We start from the raw sequence: 18,559 nt of genomic DNA on the forward strand, positions 1-18,559 counted from the left end.
CTGGTGGGGTCTGGAAGGCACTGGCTGTCACGGCTCAAGGCAGGAACACCCCTGAACCTCCACCATGCAGCCCCCATGGGGCAGAGTCATCTGGCAGCCCAGGGTCGAAGTTAAGAGGGCGAGTTTGCAGCAGGTTAAATGAACCCCTGTACCCACTGTGGGTTCATTTTAAGTGCCTGGAGCTAGGTTGGTCAAGCCCTTGTTGAGCTCGAGTGAGACAGTCAGTCAGGGAGGACCAAGCTCAGGGTGAGAGTGAGGGGCAGCTAGCGTGGTGAGTCCACCTCAGCTGAGTGGGTTCTGGGGATACCCTTGAGTTCAGGGGTGCCCCTTCAGTAGCCTCACTGGAGGCTTGTTTGGGTGTTGGAGGGGGAAGAAGCCCACTTAGAAGACGTGCTCATTCCTAGTGGTGGTGGTTTCTGAAGCAGTTTAAACTATTCAGTTCGACTGTGACCCAGTATCTTGCAAGGTCATGTTTGATGGTGGGCGTGAGCTGTGGGCACGGCTTTCCTTCTACCACACCCACAGTCAGCTGCCGTCTTTTTGGCAGCTCCTCCCCCCTCTGCATCCTTGACAGCGGGCCTGAGCCCAGCCCGCTGTTACCACGGAGCCCCTGGTGACTGAGTGGGTTCTGGGTTTCTGGATCCTGGGAGATGTGCTGTTGGCAGAGCCTTTGTGCCATTTCTTCTTGAGACAGTGTTGCTGGTGGTCATAGGGTGACAGCAGTGGTCATAGTGTGAGAGTGGTGCGTGTGAGAGTGGTACGTGAGAGCGGTGCTTTTGAGATCAGAAGTGAAAGTGGTGTATGTGAGAGCAGTGGTCATAGTGTGAATAGCGGTTGTCGTAGTGTGAGATCGGTGGTGATAGCTCGGGTGCTGATGTATGAGACCGTGAAACAGCAGTTGCTCCTGAGTGGAGGGCTGCCCCGATTCGTGAGGATGGGTCACAGCAAAGCCTGCCTGTGAGCTCTTTTTCAGTGCTGCAACCCCAAGGCAAAGGCCAAGACGAGGAAGAACTTGGCCTTGGCCCAAGTCCTGGAAGCAGAGTGGCCTGAGGTGAGAGCAGCTGGGGGCTGGACCGGTCGGATTGGTCCTCACCCCATGAAGCATTGGGGTTGTGTTTCATTTTGTTTCCATGGTTGTGGTCCCTGGCTGCCAGGACATTTTGGCCTTAGTGGGCAGGATCGACCCCAGCAGGTTGACCTTGTATGAGGTTGTGCAGGTGCTGCATGGAGGGTAAGCGAAGGCCCCACAAGAAGGGAAACACTGCCTGGGGTATTGAGGATTAAGCTAGAGAGTCAGTCCTTGAAGCAGTAAGGCTAAGCATCTTAATGTTCTCTATCCTACAAAGCACAGACCAGGGTGTCCAAGATTTTAATGAAGAGTACCTATTGTTTACATGTATAACATACACCCTCATAGCTTCAAATATCTACTACATGCCTCTTACAGGTGCTGGGCACTGTCTTGGGTGCTGAATACTCAGTGTGTAGTAGGGGATATGTAGCCCAGGATGTTTTGTTTTGTTTTGTTTTTAATCTGTGCTAAGAAAAATAGAAGAATGAAAGACTCAGTGGTTCAGTTTGAGCAAGTTCACCACGTGGATGGCCCCAGGTGCACGCAAATTGTGGTAAAATACACAACCCAGATAATCACGATGGTGTGACCACTCATCTAGAGCCAGTCATCCTGGAATGTGAAGTCAAGTGGGCCTTAGAAAGCATCACTACATACAAAGCTAGTGGAGGTGATGGAATTCCAGTTGAGCTATTTCAAATCCTGAAAGATGATGCTGTGAAAGTGCTGCACTCAATATGCCAGCTAATTTGGAAAACTCAGCAGTGGCCACAGGACTGGAAAAGGTCAGTTTTCATTCGAATCACAAAGAAAGGCAATTCCAAAGAATGCTCAAACTGCCACACAATTGCACTCATTTCACATGCAAGTAAAGTAATGCTCAAATCCTCCAAGCCAGGCTTCAGCAATACATGAACTGTGAACTTCCTGATGTTCAAGCTGGTTTTAGAAAGGGCAGATGAACCAGAGATCAAATTGCAAACATCCGATGGATCATCAAAAAAGCAAGAGAGTTCCAGAAAAAAAAAAAAAAAAAACATCTATTTCTGCTTTACTGATTATGCTAAAGCCTTTGAATATGTGGATCACAATAAACTGGAAAAATCTGAAAGAGATGGGGATACAGACCACCTGACCTGCCTCTTGAAAAACTTGTATGCAGGTCAGGAAGCAGCAATTAGAACTAGACGTGAAACAACACACTGGTTCCAAATAGGCAAAGGAGAATGTCAAAGCTGTACATTGTCACCCTGCTTATTTAATTTATACACAGTACATCATGAGAAAAGCTGGACTGGAAGAAGCACAAGCTGGAATCAAGATTAATGGAAGAAATATCAATAACCTCAGATATTCAGATATGGTTTTTCAAGTAGTCATGTATGACTGTGAGAGTTGGACTGTGAAGAAGCACAAGCTGGAATCAAGATTAATGGAAGATATATCAATAACCTCAGATATTCAGATAAGGTTTTTCAAGTAGTCATGTGTGACTGTGAGAGTTGGACTGTGAAGAAGGCTGAGCACTGAAGAATTGATGCTTTTGAACTGTGGTGTTGGACAAGACTCTTGAGACTTCCTTGGACTGCAAGGAGATCCAACCAGTCCATTCTGAAGGAGATCAACTTTGGGATTTCTTTGGAAGGAGTGATGCTAAAGCTGAAACTCCAGTACTTCGGCCACCTCATGCGAAGTGTTGACCGATTGGAAAAGACTTTGATGCTGGGAGGGATTGGGGGCAGGAGGAGAAGGGGACGACCGAGGATGAGATGGCTGGATGGCATCACTGACTCGATGGACGTGAGTCTGAGTGAACTCTGGGAGTTGGTGATGGACAGGGAGGCCTGGCGTGCTGCGCTTCATGGTGTCGCAAAGAGTCAGACAAGACTGAGTGACTGAACTAACAGATATGAAGATGACACCATCCTTATGGCAGAGAATGAAGAGGAACTAGAAAGCCTCTTGATGAAACTGAGATAGGAGAGGGAAAAAGTTGGCTTGAAGCTCAACATTTAGAAAACTAAGATCATGGCATCCGGTCCCATCACTTCATGGCAAATAGATGGGGAAACAGTGGAAACAGTGTCAGACTGTATTTTTTTTTTTTTGTTCCGAAATCACTGCAGATGGTGAGTGCAGCCATGAAATTAAAAGATGCTTACTCCTTGGAAGGAAAGTTATGACCAACCTAGATAGTATATTGAAAAGCAGAGACATTACTTTGCCAACAAAGGTCTGTCTAGTCAAGGCTATGGTTTTTCCAGTGGTCATGTATGGATGTGAGAGTTGGACTGTGAGGAAAGCTGAGCACTGAATTATTGACGCTTTTGAACTGTGGTGTTGGAGAAGACTCTTGAGAGTCCCTTGGACTGCAAGGAGATCCAACCAGTCCATCCTAAAGGAGATCAGTCCTGGGTCTTCATTGGAAGGACTGATGTTGAAGTTGAAGCTCCAATACTTTGGCCACCTCATGCGAAGTGTTGATTCACTGGAAAAGACCCTTATCCTGGGAAGGATTAGGGGCAGGAGGAGAAGGGAATGACAGAGGATGAGATGGCTGGATGGCATCACTGACTCGTTGACATGAGTTTGGGTAAACTCCGGGAGTTAGTGATGGACAGGGAGGCGTGGCATGCTGCGATTAATGTGGTTGCAGAGAGTCGGACACGACTGAACAACTGAATTGAACTGGACATATAACATAAATTTAACATTTTAACCAGTTTATTGAACAACTGAGTGACTTCAGTGGAGTCAGTCTAATAGATGGCCTTGGGGTCCCATCAGTCTTTTTCCCAGAGGAACACTCCAAAGCCTGGTGGCCTTGTAGGCCTTACCTCTTTTCTTCACTCTCCCCAGTGGTTCTAGGTCAGTTGTCTATGTGTTGTTTAAGAATTTCTTTATCCACTTTGTTGTTAGGTTTATGTTTAGGAAAGTTTCTTAGACATCCCTGGACGTTCTTGAGAAGGCAGGCTTGGATTCCGGGTTCTCCCCTGCTGCATGCCTGCCAGGTCGAGGTGGAGGCTTAAGGCCAGTCTGAGTTGTGGTGGTCTGTGTGGTCTTGGTGTCAGCGGACCCCCTCTTCTCTGGAGGGGCAGGGAGATCCTTTGTGTGGAGCCTGGAGAGACATGTCAGGGTCAGTCTTCAAAGTCTCACTCTCTTTTAAATTTGTGTTTGCATTTAGTTACACATTTAACTGTTTTCTAGGAGTGTCCAACTCCTACTGAAGAATTAAATATATGCAAGGAGCAGCTTCTTAAAAGAGAAGAAGAAATAGCTGTGCTGAAAGTGGAAAGGAGCAACACCAGGGTCAGTAGGGGGATTCTTACGTGTTGACATTTGCCCCGCAGGGATCGCCACTGGACTCCGTGTTGTTGTCTTTAAACTCTGTCTTATTTTTAAGTCACTTTCCGCATCTTCCCACTGAGCAGACCAGGGTGGATCAGTTCGGGGTTCTCATACCTTGCTTCAAATTTATGGTGAGAGCTAATGTAATTTTAGGACATTTGAGGGGGGAGTTCTCTCAACTTACATTTTTATCCAAGCTACACTTTCTGTGGGATCTTAGTTCCGCAAGCAGGGATTAAAACTCATGACCCATGCAGAAGTGTAGAGTCTTAACTACTAGGCCACTGGGAAAGTCCACTCTAACTTTAGACTGAACTGGCAGTATTCCAATGTACCTTAGCATGTTTTTGGCTATAGCATGAGGCTGAGAGGTGTTATCTGCCCTGAATTCAAATATGAAGTTGAAGGTGTTCCTTTGGCCCTGCCCTGCACCTGCTGCTGAAGCACCTGAAGTGCCTGGTTTCCTGATACGTGCCATCCCTCCAGATGACGGCGGGCAAGCAGCAGGTGCAGTCCCCAGCCAGCATGACCAGTGAGGTGGAGGTGCTCAGGGCACTGAAATCTGTTCGAGCACCACAAGGTCCTGGATGAGAAAGTACCAGCCACCCGGCTGTCCTGGATTTGTACACTTGCTGCCTTGTTAGGTGGATGAGTCATGTATTTATGTAACTAGTTGACTTTTGAGCTTCTTGAATTTTTGTAAATACATTTTTTTTCCATAAGAAGTCAGAGTTTTATGTGGTTACAAAGTGTTGGCTGTGTATATGCTCAGTCATGTCCCAGTCTTTGTGACCCTGTGGACTATAGCCCACCACGCTCCTCTCTTCTTGGGATTTCCTAGACAAGAATACTGGAGTGGGTGACCATCTTCTAAGCCAGGGGATCTTCCCAACCCAGGGATCGAACCTGCCTCTTGCAATGGCAGGCGGATTCTTTACCACTGAGCCACCTGGGAAGCCCCCAGTTAAAAAGTATTAGTTGGCATAAATATCTCAAGATTTATTATATTCTGTATATCAATTTGCAGTTTAAAAACTTGGCAATAGAATTAATTTAGGATAACATTTTGTTCCCTCAAACTTAGAATTTAAAGCTGTTAACAAGCAGATTTTCTTGACGTTAAGATCAATGAGAGACATTAAAGGTATTCTGTTACAGTAGCCATGTATTAGGGTGAGTATACAGTCAGACATGCACTAACATATATACACACATCAACACACGGTGACTCAACCCCTTTTATTTCAGTTGAGAGAGTGATTATGACTAGCAATCTAAAGGTGTAGTTTGTTAGAAGAAGAATTATGTGCTACACATAAAGAGGTAAGTTTGATCAGTCATCGTGTAATTTCGGTTAAGGGTTTGTCATTTGTATCCTTTCATTTTAAAAAAGTATGAAGGCTGTAGTGGTGGACATCAGATGTTATTTATCTTTCTGATTGAAGACAAGCCCACCTGGGTTATTTTAATAACTAGTAAACTAGACTTGTGGCTCAGACCTGCAGGATCTCTTAAGTACCCCTTTGTCCAGTAGAAGACAAATTCTGACTCTAGTCACCTGGTTGTATTCAGGATGGATAGCATCACCATGTATTTTCTTTTTATGTTATGTTTTCAGTTTTAGAGTTGAGTTTTTCCAGGTGGAGTTTTGCTGTCTTTACTAATTTCTTTACTCTGATTCAATTTTTTTGGTTTTAGCAGATGATTCCTAAAGAGAATAACCAGGAAAAGATACTAATGGACGGGGTGTTTGATGTAAATCATGAGCAAGAAAACATGCCAAGCGCCAATGGAAAGGCAAGTCCTTGGTCTCACTCTCTGTCTGGTTCTCATCTTACCATCCAGTCTGTGCGGGGCTGTTGGGACCTCTCACCAGTGCACCATGTAGGTCTGCGTGGCCGTGAGGCTCCTGTGAGCTCCCAGAGTGCAGAAGGCAGAGGCTCCTGTGAGCTCCCAGAGTGCAGAAGGCAGTTTTGACCTCACCAATTGCCCAGAAGTGCTGTGTTCCCTCCCTCCAAAAACAAGGCTGTCTAAGGCTTCCTTTCCCCCTTAGAGACCCTCCGACAGCTCTCTAAGCCATGAGGAAGACCTGGCTAAGGTGATCAAGCTCCAGGAATTCATAGACAAGCTGTCACAGGAGCAGAACCAGATGAAGGAGCGCCTGGCAGCCCTCTCTGTCCAAGTGACAGAGCTGGAGGAGGACCTGAACACAGCCAGGAAGGACCTCCTCAAGTCTGAGGAGGTGAACATGAAACTGCAGCGGGATGTCCATGAAGTGAGTGACAAAGGCTGTGTCTGTTCTGAGGTGGAATGTGGGTTCCTTGTTCTCCTGGTGATCTCAGCCTTGGGATGGCTGCGTGAGTAAGAGCAGAGCACTGGTGAGACCATGACTGGCTGCCTCCCTGCCTCTGCATCAAGGTTTCTGGGGCAGAAGAGGCCTGGTCCAGGTGGTCTGTTGGCAGTGGACCAACATGAGTGTAGCCCTAGCATTGTGCTGCACTCTGGGTGTGGACTCCTCATTTCTACAAGTTCTAGGGGGCCCAGTGTGTTCCTTTTTTAAAAATTCATTCACTTATTGGTGTACAGTTGCTTTACACTGCTGTGTCAATTTCTGCTGTACAGCAAAGTAAATCAGTCATATATAATATATATATATCCCTCTTTTTTAGATTTCCTGCCCATTTACTTCACCACAGAGCACTGAGTAGACTTCCCTATGCTGTATACTATGTCCTTACTCGTTGACTTTATACATAGTATCGGTACTGTATATATGTCAACCCCAGTCTCCTGGTTCATCCCTCCTCCCCCGCCACCTGCCTGTCGAATGTGTTCCTGATGATGCTGAAATTTCCTTCTGATTCACTCAGGCGAGTCTGATGATGTCTGTGGAGCCCGTTCTCTTGGAAAGATGGGAGCATGCTGTGTGGGCTCTGCTGAGGCAGCTTTGCTTGGCCATCTTCTCTAGTTTTCTGAGGTTCTGCTCCTTGAAGGGATGTGTAACAGTGATATCAGTGGTCAGACAAGTCGAGTGGCATTTCCTCACCCTCAGATCCTCAGGCCCAAACTGTGTGACCATGTGGAAGTGTGATGTTTCTGGTGGTCATGTCTGCGGGTTTCATGACTTATGAGAAACTGCCTAATGGTAACTGTGAAAACAGAAGAGTGCTGGGGTTCAGGCCTCCTCCTGTGAGCCTCACCTCTCCTTTGTATAGTGCCCACCATGCCCCACCCTTCCCCATGAGACTGTCTCAGACAGAACCCCTTCAACACGTGGTACAGCAGGTGTACTTGTTTAGTAGCTTGGTGTGAGTAATTCTATGTGAGAACTCAAAACAGAAACATTTGCACATGTTTGTATAACCTATTCACACTACTCTTTGGAGATTAGGTGGCAGAGTTTAATATGTAGAGAATTCTGGAAAAAGCATTTTTAAGAACTTTCACTTTTAATGTTAGGATTTTGCCCACATTGGTTACTTAGTGACCAGGGAGGGAACTGAAATGGATTTTGAACTGGCGGATAGGAGTTGCACCAGCAGCAAGTTCTGGTCCTGGTTTGAGCATTTCATACATGTGGTGTAACTCTGCTTTAGAAATAGGCTTGCTTGAGAAGGCTGCTTATAGTTGTGTTACACTTTGACTTCTGTTTCCACTTGTTAATATTCTTACTTTAATTTTGAGGAAATTGCATGAGATTTTCCCAACTTTTACCTGAGGAAACGAGCCTCAGAACTCCCTGTTGGGTCTGTTGAAGATCCCTCCCTGTTGGGTCTGTTGAAGATCCCTCCCTGTTCTGGGTCAAGCCTGCCTGTATGGTGTAGCAGACAGAGGTCCTGATTTCATGCCAGATATCTTTCCTCCTGGAATTCTTGTAATAACAGGGTAGTTTGGTATACTTTTTGTTTGCTGTTTGGGATTATTATGTAGAAAATAAGCTTGGTAAACAAAGTGGCCAGACAGAACATTAAGACAGATTGGTGCCAATCGTGGCAGATGTGGTAGGCACTTTTTGGCCTATGTCCAAGAAAACCGCCATGTCTAGCACTTTGTTGTTGTTGTTGTTGTTTTTTAAAATTTTTATTTTTACTTTATTTTACAATACTGTATTGGTTTTGCCATACATTGACATGAATCCACAGAGGGCGTACATGAGTTCCCAGACATGAACCCCCTCCCACCTCCCACCTCCCACCACATATCATCTCTCTGGATCATCCCTGTGCACCAGCCCCAAGCATCCTGTATCCTGCATCGAACATAGACTGGTGATTCATTTCTTACATGATAGTATACATTTTGTGGGTGCTAACTTTATGTTTGATTTGAAACTTAGGATTTAGTCCAGCTTTCTTTTTACTCTTAAGTGTATCGGAGTGTTCCATGATAATGGCTTCCCTTTTCTCCTCTGCAATGCCAGATGTAGGCCATGGCCCTGTAGGAGGACATGGAAAAGAGCATCACTACCCTTGAGGAATGTTACCTCACTGCACAGTACAAAGCCACCTCTGTGCACGACCTTAATAATAAACTTGAAAATGAAATTGCAAATAAGGATTCTATGCATCAACAGGTAATGGGTTTTACTGAACTGTGTCTGATTTTTATAGTAATGGATTACTCAGGAAGGAATGTTAAGACCTTTTCCTGTGACTACCACGTTGGAAATCAAGTCCTAGTGTAATGTTCTTATGACCCTAAAATATTGCATTAATAACTGTGGATGTACATCATGGTAAATCAGCTGTACTGGAAGGAAATACATTTTTTTAAAAAATTGGGGGTGACTGCAACTTACAAGTTTGAATTATTTGGGACTTGGTTTAACTATTTTGTGGAATTCCACTCCTGACTCTTTTGTTTTACTTGACTTGAATCTGTAGGCTTGTTAGCATTTTTCCTGAAAGAGCAGAGAGCAGCAGGGAACTTCATGGCAGCTGGCTGCCTGCTGGAAACTGGGGTCACTGTGACAAAAGGCAAGGTTAGAGCTCTGGTCTGATTAGGGTTTATCCTTCCTGCGGTTTGGTGAAACTTACTTGCTCCTGTTCCCATGTGGTCTCAGATAATCAGGACTTAACCAGGAAAACCAAATCTGGGTTCTCCAAAACAAAGTGAGTCAGTCTGGTGTGTGCCAAAGTGTATCATTGTCCCCACCACAAAAATAAAATACTAGAAAGCCATTGAAAAGTATGATGTGGGATGCTAATTAAGAGCATATACAAAACAATGGCTGTAAAAGGCAGATCAGAAAATACTACATACCATATGTTATTGTTTTCTGAGGATTTTAAATCATATTGTATTGTTTGTGTATGTATGTACATAGAGTCATACACACAGAGAAAAAATATGAAAGCTGCTTAGAAGCAAATGATAACCTCTCAGGAACCTGAACTTATAGATAAGTTTTTTTTTTTCTTTTCTAAAAAAGTGTTTGTCTAAATGTTCTACATTGAAAGTTTTTCAGAGTAAGAAAATCTATTAAAAGAATAATCGTGCATTTACAAATATTAGTTGACTGGCATTTCACCAGACCTCTAATCAGGTCTGTATTTCAGAGGAAATGAAAGCCATATTTTGGCTTACAGGCCCATGGCCATCTGCGGTCGGTAGGATTCTCTTCAAATGATGATTCTAGTGATGTTTTAAGAAGGGTCTCTACTGAACCTTTCTTCCCTTAATTTGCCAATAAGAATGAATAAGATTCTACAGAAAACTGATTTTCTTTAATATATAAGAATTTTTTTTAAGACTTCTTTGGGGAACATCTAGGAAAAGCAAATACTCTGGCAGGAGGTGTTCTGCTTACTGAGACCAAGCCCAGGAACACTGAGAGAAAATTTATTGTGACGCAGCTTCCTAAACAGACCTAATCCAGTAGACACTAGACACGTGCATTTAGGCTTTGTCTCAGCTTACTTAAAGTGGCAGTGACTACACCATTCGGCCTGTTTTGATCCTCTGCTCTCCCTTTGGAGACGGAGGATAAGAACCATCAGTTGCAGGAGCGCCTGGAGCTGGTGGAGAAGCTGCAGCAGATGCTGCAGAGGGAGACGCTGCCCGAGGTGGAGGCTGAGCTGGCGCAGAGGGTGGCTGTGCTCTCTAAGGTGCTGCTCTGTGTCCTGGAGGGGAGGGGGGGCGGGCGCAGAGAGGGCCTTTTCCCATGCTGTCCCACTGTGCCCCTGCCCATGCTGCTTAGTCCACACAGGAGCGCAGACGCGGGGGTCGTGCTGCCCGTCTGAGATGGGAGCACTCCCTGAGTGTCAGACAGTGCCCGCTTCTGTGTCATCCCTACGTTAATTTCCCTCCAGTTTTGTCCTGTGTTCTGTGTGTCCCCAGGACTCTTCAGCTCCGAGTCACTGCTGCTCAAAGTTCAGTCAGCCACTCAAAGCCTAGCAGGATAGAGACCTAGAAAAATCCCATTCTTGTTTAAGAGATGGCCAAAATAGCTCTATAATGAACACAGTTTTAAGTCTTTATTGAAGACTTCTTTACTTGTTGAAGAAGTCACAGAGGGGCATATGCAGACCCGGGGCCCCACTCCCAGCTTGCCATCCCCAGGAGCCCGCAGGTGAGAGGCCGTGTCCCAGGGATGTGGCGTTGTTGGGAGCATTGTCCCCACTGCCAGCCAGCCAGCCACTCCGTCCTTCTGGTGGGAACAGTGTTGCCCCGCACTGCTGGTGAGCACTGGCTGGGCATGGAGAGTCGGGTGGGCCTGTGTTGGCGCAGCTGTTGGGTGCATTGCCTGGAACTGAGTGAGCGGCTGAGGGGCCCTCTTGTCTCGGGTGGCCAGCAGTGTTGGGTGCTCACAGACCCTCCCAGGCCAGGGTCACTAACAGCAGCCAGGGGGGAGCCCTTCTACCTGTGATCTTCCTCTCAAGGCTTGCTTTCTTTCCCCTAGCATCTCTGCTGTCCCTCCCCAGACGGTCTTGTAGTCCGACGTTTTGTCTTCAGGAAGCTCTGCCACTAAGGAGACTAAACGGTTTGAACTTACCTCCCAGATTAGGAACGTAGAACGTGTGCCTCGTGTGTCCCACACTTGCCACTGCCTGCTGCCCACGCTGGCTCGCCACAGGCAGTCAGACGAGCGGGTGCAGTGGCCGTGGGTGCAGGGCCCAGGGCATGGGGGAGTGCGTCTCCTCTCATGAGCCAGGCACCAGCACCCTCCCTGACCCACGTGTCACACAAGAAGCTGCGTAGGCTGTGTGAGCAGGCATGCGGGCATGCCCCCCGCCAACCTGGGGCCCATAGTCCCCATGGCCCACTTGCCACCCCTGCAATCACAGCCCGCAAGCCATCAGAACAGGGTAGTTTCCAGCAGAGCTGATGCTGTTCTTGACCAATAGGCGGGAGAGAGACATGGCAGCACAGAGGAGAGGCTGTGCCAGGTGGAGGCCCAACTAGAGGAGAAGAACAAGGAGCTGCAGTGGGTGCGTGTGCTGACAGGGAGGCTCCGTCTGGGTGGCAGACACAGCTTGGGCAGGGGGCATTGCTGCCTCTCTCCGCTGCTCCCATCTCTGCCTCCAAGTGTGTGCATGTGTGGCCCCATCTGCTAATCCAGGCACCCACCTCCTCGGGAACAGGGCCAGAGGTGGTCGCCCATAGGCAGTGGGCAGAGGCCAGGGCGTCCCCATATTCAAAGAGGCTTGTTGTTGGTCTGAGCAGCCAGTCCAGAGAGCTGCTTGGGATACAGGTGGACCTCACGAGTGCCCCTCAGACAAACCTGTGGGTGCCAGCCCGAGGCCCATGAAACTGAAGGCATGGCACCCAGGTGTGGAGCCTGCTTGCCTTGAACGTGGCGCTTGCCTTGGACGTGGCGCTTGAGTCCCACATACCAAACTGCTTGTCCAGACACAGTATGTGTGTAGGATGGCTGCTCCTAGACAGGAGGAGAACCATAGTTGCACTGAGACAGAAGGCACGTCAGGAAAGGGTGATGGTGGAGGCTCGCATGACCAAGTCCTGAGAGAGGTTTCCTGGAAGGGCTGGCTCCACGTCAATACAGACCATCCAGGAAATGGAGTGGGGATCCCAGGTCCAGCCTCACATGTCAGTACTGTCCCCACTATGCCTGTGTTCTTGGGCCTGGACCACAGAGCCTCACACGCAGGCTCCTGGGGGGCAGTGATTCTGACTACCATCATGAGACCAATGGTGAGGCACCCTCCCCTCTTAGGCAGAGAGCTCAATATCTCCCGATCAGGGTGTACTTCCTTACTTTCAGAAGTGCTGCTCAGAGGCTGTTGAGATCGGGATGCTGTTTATGACTAAGCCAATTCAAAGTAAACTTTTGGTTTGTTTTAAAAATATTTGAATGCCAATGCTTTATTGTGGAAGCTGTGACAGGTTTTGTTTCCTTGGGCTCAAAAAGCACTGCAGACATGGTGACTGCAGCCATGAGATTAAAATATGCTTGCTCGTTGGAAAGCTATGACAAACCTAGACAGGGTATTGAAAAGTAGAGACATCACTTTGCCGACAAAGGTCCACATAGTCAAAGCTATGTTTTTTCCAGTAGTCACGTATGGGTGTGAGAGCTGGACCATAAAGAAGGCTGAGCACTGAAGAATTGATGCCTTCGAGTTGTGTTGCTGGAGAAGACTCTGTTTTAACAGAAAATTACCCGTTTGTTTAATTTTTTCTGGTGGAAAATTTCAAACATGCCCAAAAGTGGATGGAGTAGTATAATAAATACCCATGACCCATCAATTAGCCTCAGCAATTTCTAACACAGGGCCAATCTCAAATAGATCATTCTTTTGTCTTCTCTCCATTTTTTTTTAAACAGCTTTTTAAACCATGAAATTGATGCTCAATTTATAAAATACAGACTTGCCAACTTTGTTATTACATTTAAAATTGCTTGAGGTAATTATTTCATTTTTTAATACGAATTTTCATATTGGAAAAGACCCTGATGCTGGAAAGATTGAAGGCAGGAATAGAGCGGATGACAGAGGATGAGATGGTTGGACAGCATCACCAACTCAATGGACATGAGTTTGAGCAAGTTCTGGGAGTTGGTGATGGACAAGGAAACCTAGCATGCTGCAATCCATGGGGTTGCACAGTCAGACACGACTGAGCAAGTGAACTGAACTGAATATGAATTATCATTGGCAGAAAAGCTATGACCAACCTAGATAGCATATTAAAAGTAGAGACATTTCTTTGTCATCAAAGGAACACCTAGTTAAAGCTATGTTTTTTTTTTTTCCAGTAATCATGTATGGATATAAGAGTTGGACCGTAAAGAAGGCTGAGCACCAAAGAATCGATGCTTTTGAACTGAGGTGTTGGAGAAGACTCTTGAGAGTCCCCTGGACTGCATGGAGATCAAACCAATCAATCCTAAAGGAAATCAGTCCTGAATATTCATTGGAAGGACTGATGTTGAGGCTGAAGGTTTAATACTTTGGCCACCTGATGCGAAGTACTGACACATTGGAAAAGACCCTGATGCTGGGAAAGATTGAAGGCAGGAAGAGAAGTGTGACAGAGGACTAGATGGTTGGTTGGCAAAACAGACTCTATGGACGTGAGTTTGAGAAACTTCTGGGAGATACTGAAGGACAGGGAAGCCTGGTGTGCTGCAGCCCATGGAGTCACAAACAGTCAGACACGACTGAGTAACTGAACAACAGCAATCGTTACAAAGAATTCAAGTGATGTTGCATGTAAAGAAAAATATGTGAAAGTCTATTTCCACTGGCTTTTATCCCAAAATGAATTTTCTCAGCTTTTGCTTTATAAACTGAATATGCTCCTTAATCCAGACTCAAGCTTCTGTTTATATACTGGGGAAATTCCTCTACCAAGGTGTGTGTAAGCTGATCCCCTTTAAAGTCTGCTTGTTTCTGAGTGTAAATCTGCTTGCTCCCCAAGCCCCTGTGACAAGTAATGGCTGGTGACGCTAAGGTCTCCTAGGTGCTCTGTCAAAGAGAAGCATTGGGAGTGACCTTTGACAAGTGAAGTCCCTGCCTCCTCTGCACTTACCAGTCTGCTCTGGTGATTCCCAAGAGCCCACCAGAGGTGGCCATGGGAGGGGGCCTCCTAGGGAATCAGGGCACAGGCTGCTCACGTCGCTGCTCCACAGTGCTTTTATTTTTTTATTTTTTAATTTTTTTTTATTTCATTTTACTTTACAATACTGTATTGGTTTTGCCATACATTGACATGAATCCACCACGGGTGTACATGTGTTCCCAAACATGAACCCCCCTCCCACCTCCCTCCCTATAACACCTCTCTGGGTCATCCCCGTGCACCAGTCCAAAGCATGTTGTATCCTGCATTGGACATAGACTGGCGATTCGTTTCTTACATGATGGTATACATGTTTCAATGCCATTCTCCCAAATCATCCAACCCTCTCCCTCTCCCTCTGAATCCAAAAGTCCACTCTACACATCTGTGTCTCTTTTGCTGTCTTGCATACAGGGTGGTTTTAAAAGAAGGACCGTACTTGCTCTTGAAGTTTATGAGTTTTGGGTTTTTCTTGTTTTAGGCAAGGCAGAGAGAAAAAAATGAATGAAGAACACAATAAATGTTTATCAGATACCGTGCATAAACTTCTGTCCAAATCAGAGGAGAGGCTTCAGCTTCATCTGAAGGACAGAATGGCTGCTCTGGAGAGTAAGATGAGCCAGCCCCACAGTCCCTTTACAAAGAGGCACATCTGGCATGGCCCGGCCTGGCCTGGCCCAGTCTGTGTGAGGGGGAAATCTCCAAGCCAGAAGTTGGAAAAGTGTTCCCATAGAGGGCCCCAGAGTGAATGCCTTTACTGGTTATGAATAACTGAGTAGCAGCATTTCATGCTAGTCAATAAGCGTGGCAGTGTGTAAAGGAATAGACAATAGATATGTGCCTGCAACCCTTACAGAAAGCATCAGTGAGCCAGATCCACCAATGGCCGCGATGTTACCAGCTGCTGTGCTAGAACTTTCTTCTAGATCCACCCTCACCCCTTCGTTTCTTTCTTAGAAGTTTATTTCTGGGGCTTTTCTGGCAGTCCAGTGGTTGAGAGTCTGCCTGGCAAGGTCAGGGATGCAGGTTCGATCCCTGCTTGGGGAGCTAAGATCCCACATGCCACATGGCAATCACATCAAAGGAATCCTGTGTGATGTAGCTAAGGGCTGATCCAGCCAAATTAAGAAGTTTAGTTCAGGATCTTTTATATAATATGATAGAAAAGATTGGAGCAAGTAAAAGCAAGCATTCTTATATTCCAACTCCAGCCTTCTCTCTTTTCATTTGCTTTGGAAAATGTCTGAGAACCTATATCAGAGCAGCTCAGTGGGCAACAGTCCAATTCAGGTTTGGTGAAAACATGGCCTAGCTGCACTAGTGCCCTAAAGACGAGGCCCAGAATCATCCCTGATGTCGGCTTTTCTGAGAGAGACCTATGGTCACTGCAAGTACTGTGGCACATTTTCCCCCCACAAAACCCAAGATGACACATACACTTCACTAGAGACCACACAGGGTTTTCCTCTCACTTCACCCTGACCTGTGGGCTGGCCCTGAGGTGGGGATAGCTTTGTCTCAGGTTTGAATTTGGCATGTGAAACCTGTGCCAGTTTCCTGAGTGACCACCGAACTGCAAAAGCTGAAAGCAAGTATAAAGTAGTTTCACTTACCCCAGGGACCTGGCCTTCTTGTACCTAGAAGATCAGTCGGGGAGGGAGGAGATGGTTTGTGTATAAGTTAGTGCTAAAAGTTGTCAACCGGCCTCGTGCTGGCACTTCACTCTGGGCGCGAGGCCCGCCCCTTCTCCCAAGGTGCTTTATGCTTTCAAACAGAAGAGTAGCCATCCCACAGTCCACGCAGCATCTGTAAGAACTGACCCTAAAGCAGTGTGTGTATCTTTTTCACAATTCTCTCCTATGGGAAGTTGAAAATGCGAAAAAGCAATTAGAAGAAATGCAAAATGACAAGGTAGTTTAATGTCTAAATCCTTTAGAAATTTGGTTAAGAGCTGAATTGAGCTGGGTTTGTTATTACAGTCACTAGAGATGCTTAGCGGAAGTCAAGTTACATTTTCCTTATGGCTAATCCACTGCTGTAACAAGTATAGCATTTCTGGTTTTGAACATTGAATGTGTTTGCATTATAGGTGGATTTAGTGTGTGTGGCCATTGTGTGTGGTTCAGAATTCTGAGTAGTCCTTTCTGGGTTCACCCGAAAGCTGAGACAAAGCGTGAGTCTTTCAGATGGATGGTGCTGTTCTTCAGAAAGATAATAAGAGCCACATACACAATCTAAAATTTCCTAAAAACCAGTGGACTGCTTGACATCCTTCTTTCACCACAAGTCTTGAACTCTTCTGTGTGATTTCCATATCGAGCTTTGCACCAGCCTGTCTCATGTACTCAGGTGCTGCATGAGGCAAGCGACTGCCTTGGCCGACAGCACAGAGCTGCCAGGTTAAGTCAAGTGACTCAGAAACTTGGCCCATTTGTCTTGTTTTACCCTGTGAGAAAGTGAAGTGGGGTGTAGAAGAATTAATGTGAGGAATGCCCATGAATGCAGGTGAGCTCCATGGAGCCAGTTTAAAGCAAAGAGAGAAGCGAGGGCAATAGAGTAAGTTCTGTCCCCTGCCACCCGAACCCCCGCCCCAAGTCCAGCTTCTCTCTGCAGACTTCATCGTTGTTGACAGCTTGCCATGTTTCCTCCAGAAGCTTTGCTACACATGAGATGGAACTTCTTACTCATTATGATTTATAAGGGTTAATATTGTTCTGAGTGTTTATATTTGCTGTGGGACTCTTAGAGAACATTTTCTCAGAATTAAAATGTTCGAAGTTGATAACTGCTAATGTAACCTGTTATGCACATTTTGATGAAAGTCATTTTACATCCGGAAAGCAAGTGGTGCAGGCTGTGTCATTTGCTGTTTCGTAGGACCAGCTGATTCTAAACTTACAAACCCTGAGAGCCGAACTGGACCAGACAAGGCTGTGAGGGGCTCCCCTCCACCATGGGTAGGCTGCTCCCCCGGGCAGCTCCCCTCAGCACTGTCAAGTGTGACAAGGGCCTGTCTGGTGTGTGGACAGTATGACTGGGTGTCTCTCATTGTTGGACCTCAAGGACCCTGTAGCCTGTGGCCAGCGAGAGGGAAGAGACAAGCATTGATCCTTAGGGTTGAACTTGGTACCAGGAAAAGTGGTGGTCACAGTATGGACAAAATTCACAACCACAGGCAGAGGTTTGGAAGTGGGGGGCCAACCAGTTGATATTGGGTGTATTCATTTGAGGGGCCTGACAAACTGTGACACTGATGTTTCTTAAGAGGTGCAGAAGGTTAATGACGTGTAGTCTTTTTTATGTGAATGGAGACTGAGACATGACTTGCCGTTGACTGCAGTGGGAGGAATCGCCTGGTGAATGAGGCCAGCAGATTACTGAGCATCCTGAATTTTCATTACTTGTTTTATAGGGGCAGTAATTCTTATTAAGTATTTAAATGTTTCTGTGGTTTCTTGATGGAATATGGTCACAAGTGAGAGATAAACTTAAGCAAAAGTTATTAAAGTGCTTAACTGGTGACATTCATTTATGTGTAGGAAATCGACTGCTGCTTGAATCCTGAGTTAGGAGGCAATTTGGAGCCCATATGCATATTTATGTGTTTGTGTGCTTAGGGGATCCTTGTGGTCCAGGGCCCCTGCCCAGCCATCTTCTGAATTAAGGGGATATCATTCAAGACAAAGGCAGAGTCAGAAAATGGCCCTGTGTCTGAATCCATGGTGGGTGGAGTTCAAGGGGAGCACATGCCCTGCAGAACGGATAAGGGACATGGCCGGACTTGCTGGCAGAGCTCCTCCAGGGTGAGGGGCTGGTGCTGTCAGAGGTGGAGAACCCCTGCTCCCAGGATAGATGAGGTGAGTGTGAGGAGGACTGTGTAGACAGTGGAGTAAGAGGAGGTGGACATGGCCTACTGCTCTTGGGGGAATTGGGTAAGGATGGGGGTGCTGCTGGTGCTGGGACCCGAAGGCCTGGCATGGTTAGGGGGTTCAGATGGAGAATACTGGAACCTGGTCACCAGTCCCCTGTGTGTCAGTGAGAGTGAGAAAGGAGAAGAGGAAGCCGCCACGGGGCAGGAGGGGCCGCTGTGCTCTGAAGAGAGTGGGCCACAGT

The 18,559-nt window shown here is 46.5% G+C and overlaps 1 pseudogene; it reads left to right on the forward strand.

The window, feature by feature from the left end:
* The first annotated feature begins 874 nt into the window (after positions 1–874).
* Positions 875–18,559, forward strand: part of LOC101112139 (liprin-alpha-1-like) — a 46,785-nt pseudogene continuing 29,100 nt past the window's right edge.

This window comes from Ovis aries, chromosome 6 (assembly GCF_016772045.2).
Source record: "Ovis aries strain OAR_USU_Benz2616 breed Rambouillet chromosome 6, ARS-UI_Ramb_v3.0, whole genome shotgun sequence".
NCBI classification, from domain to species: domain Eukaryota; kingdom Metazoa; phylum Chordata; class Mammalia; order Artiodactyla; family Bovidae; genus Ovis; species Ovis aries.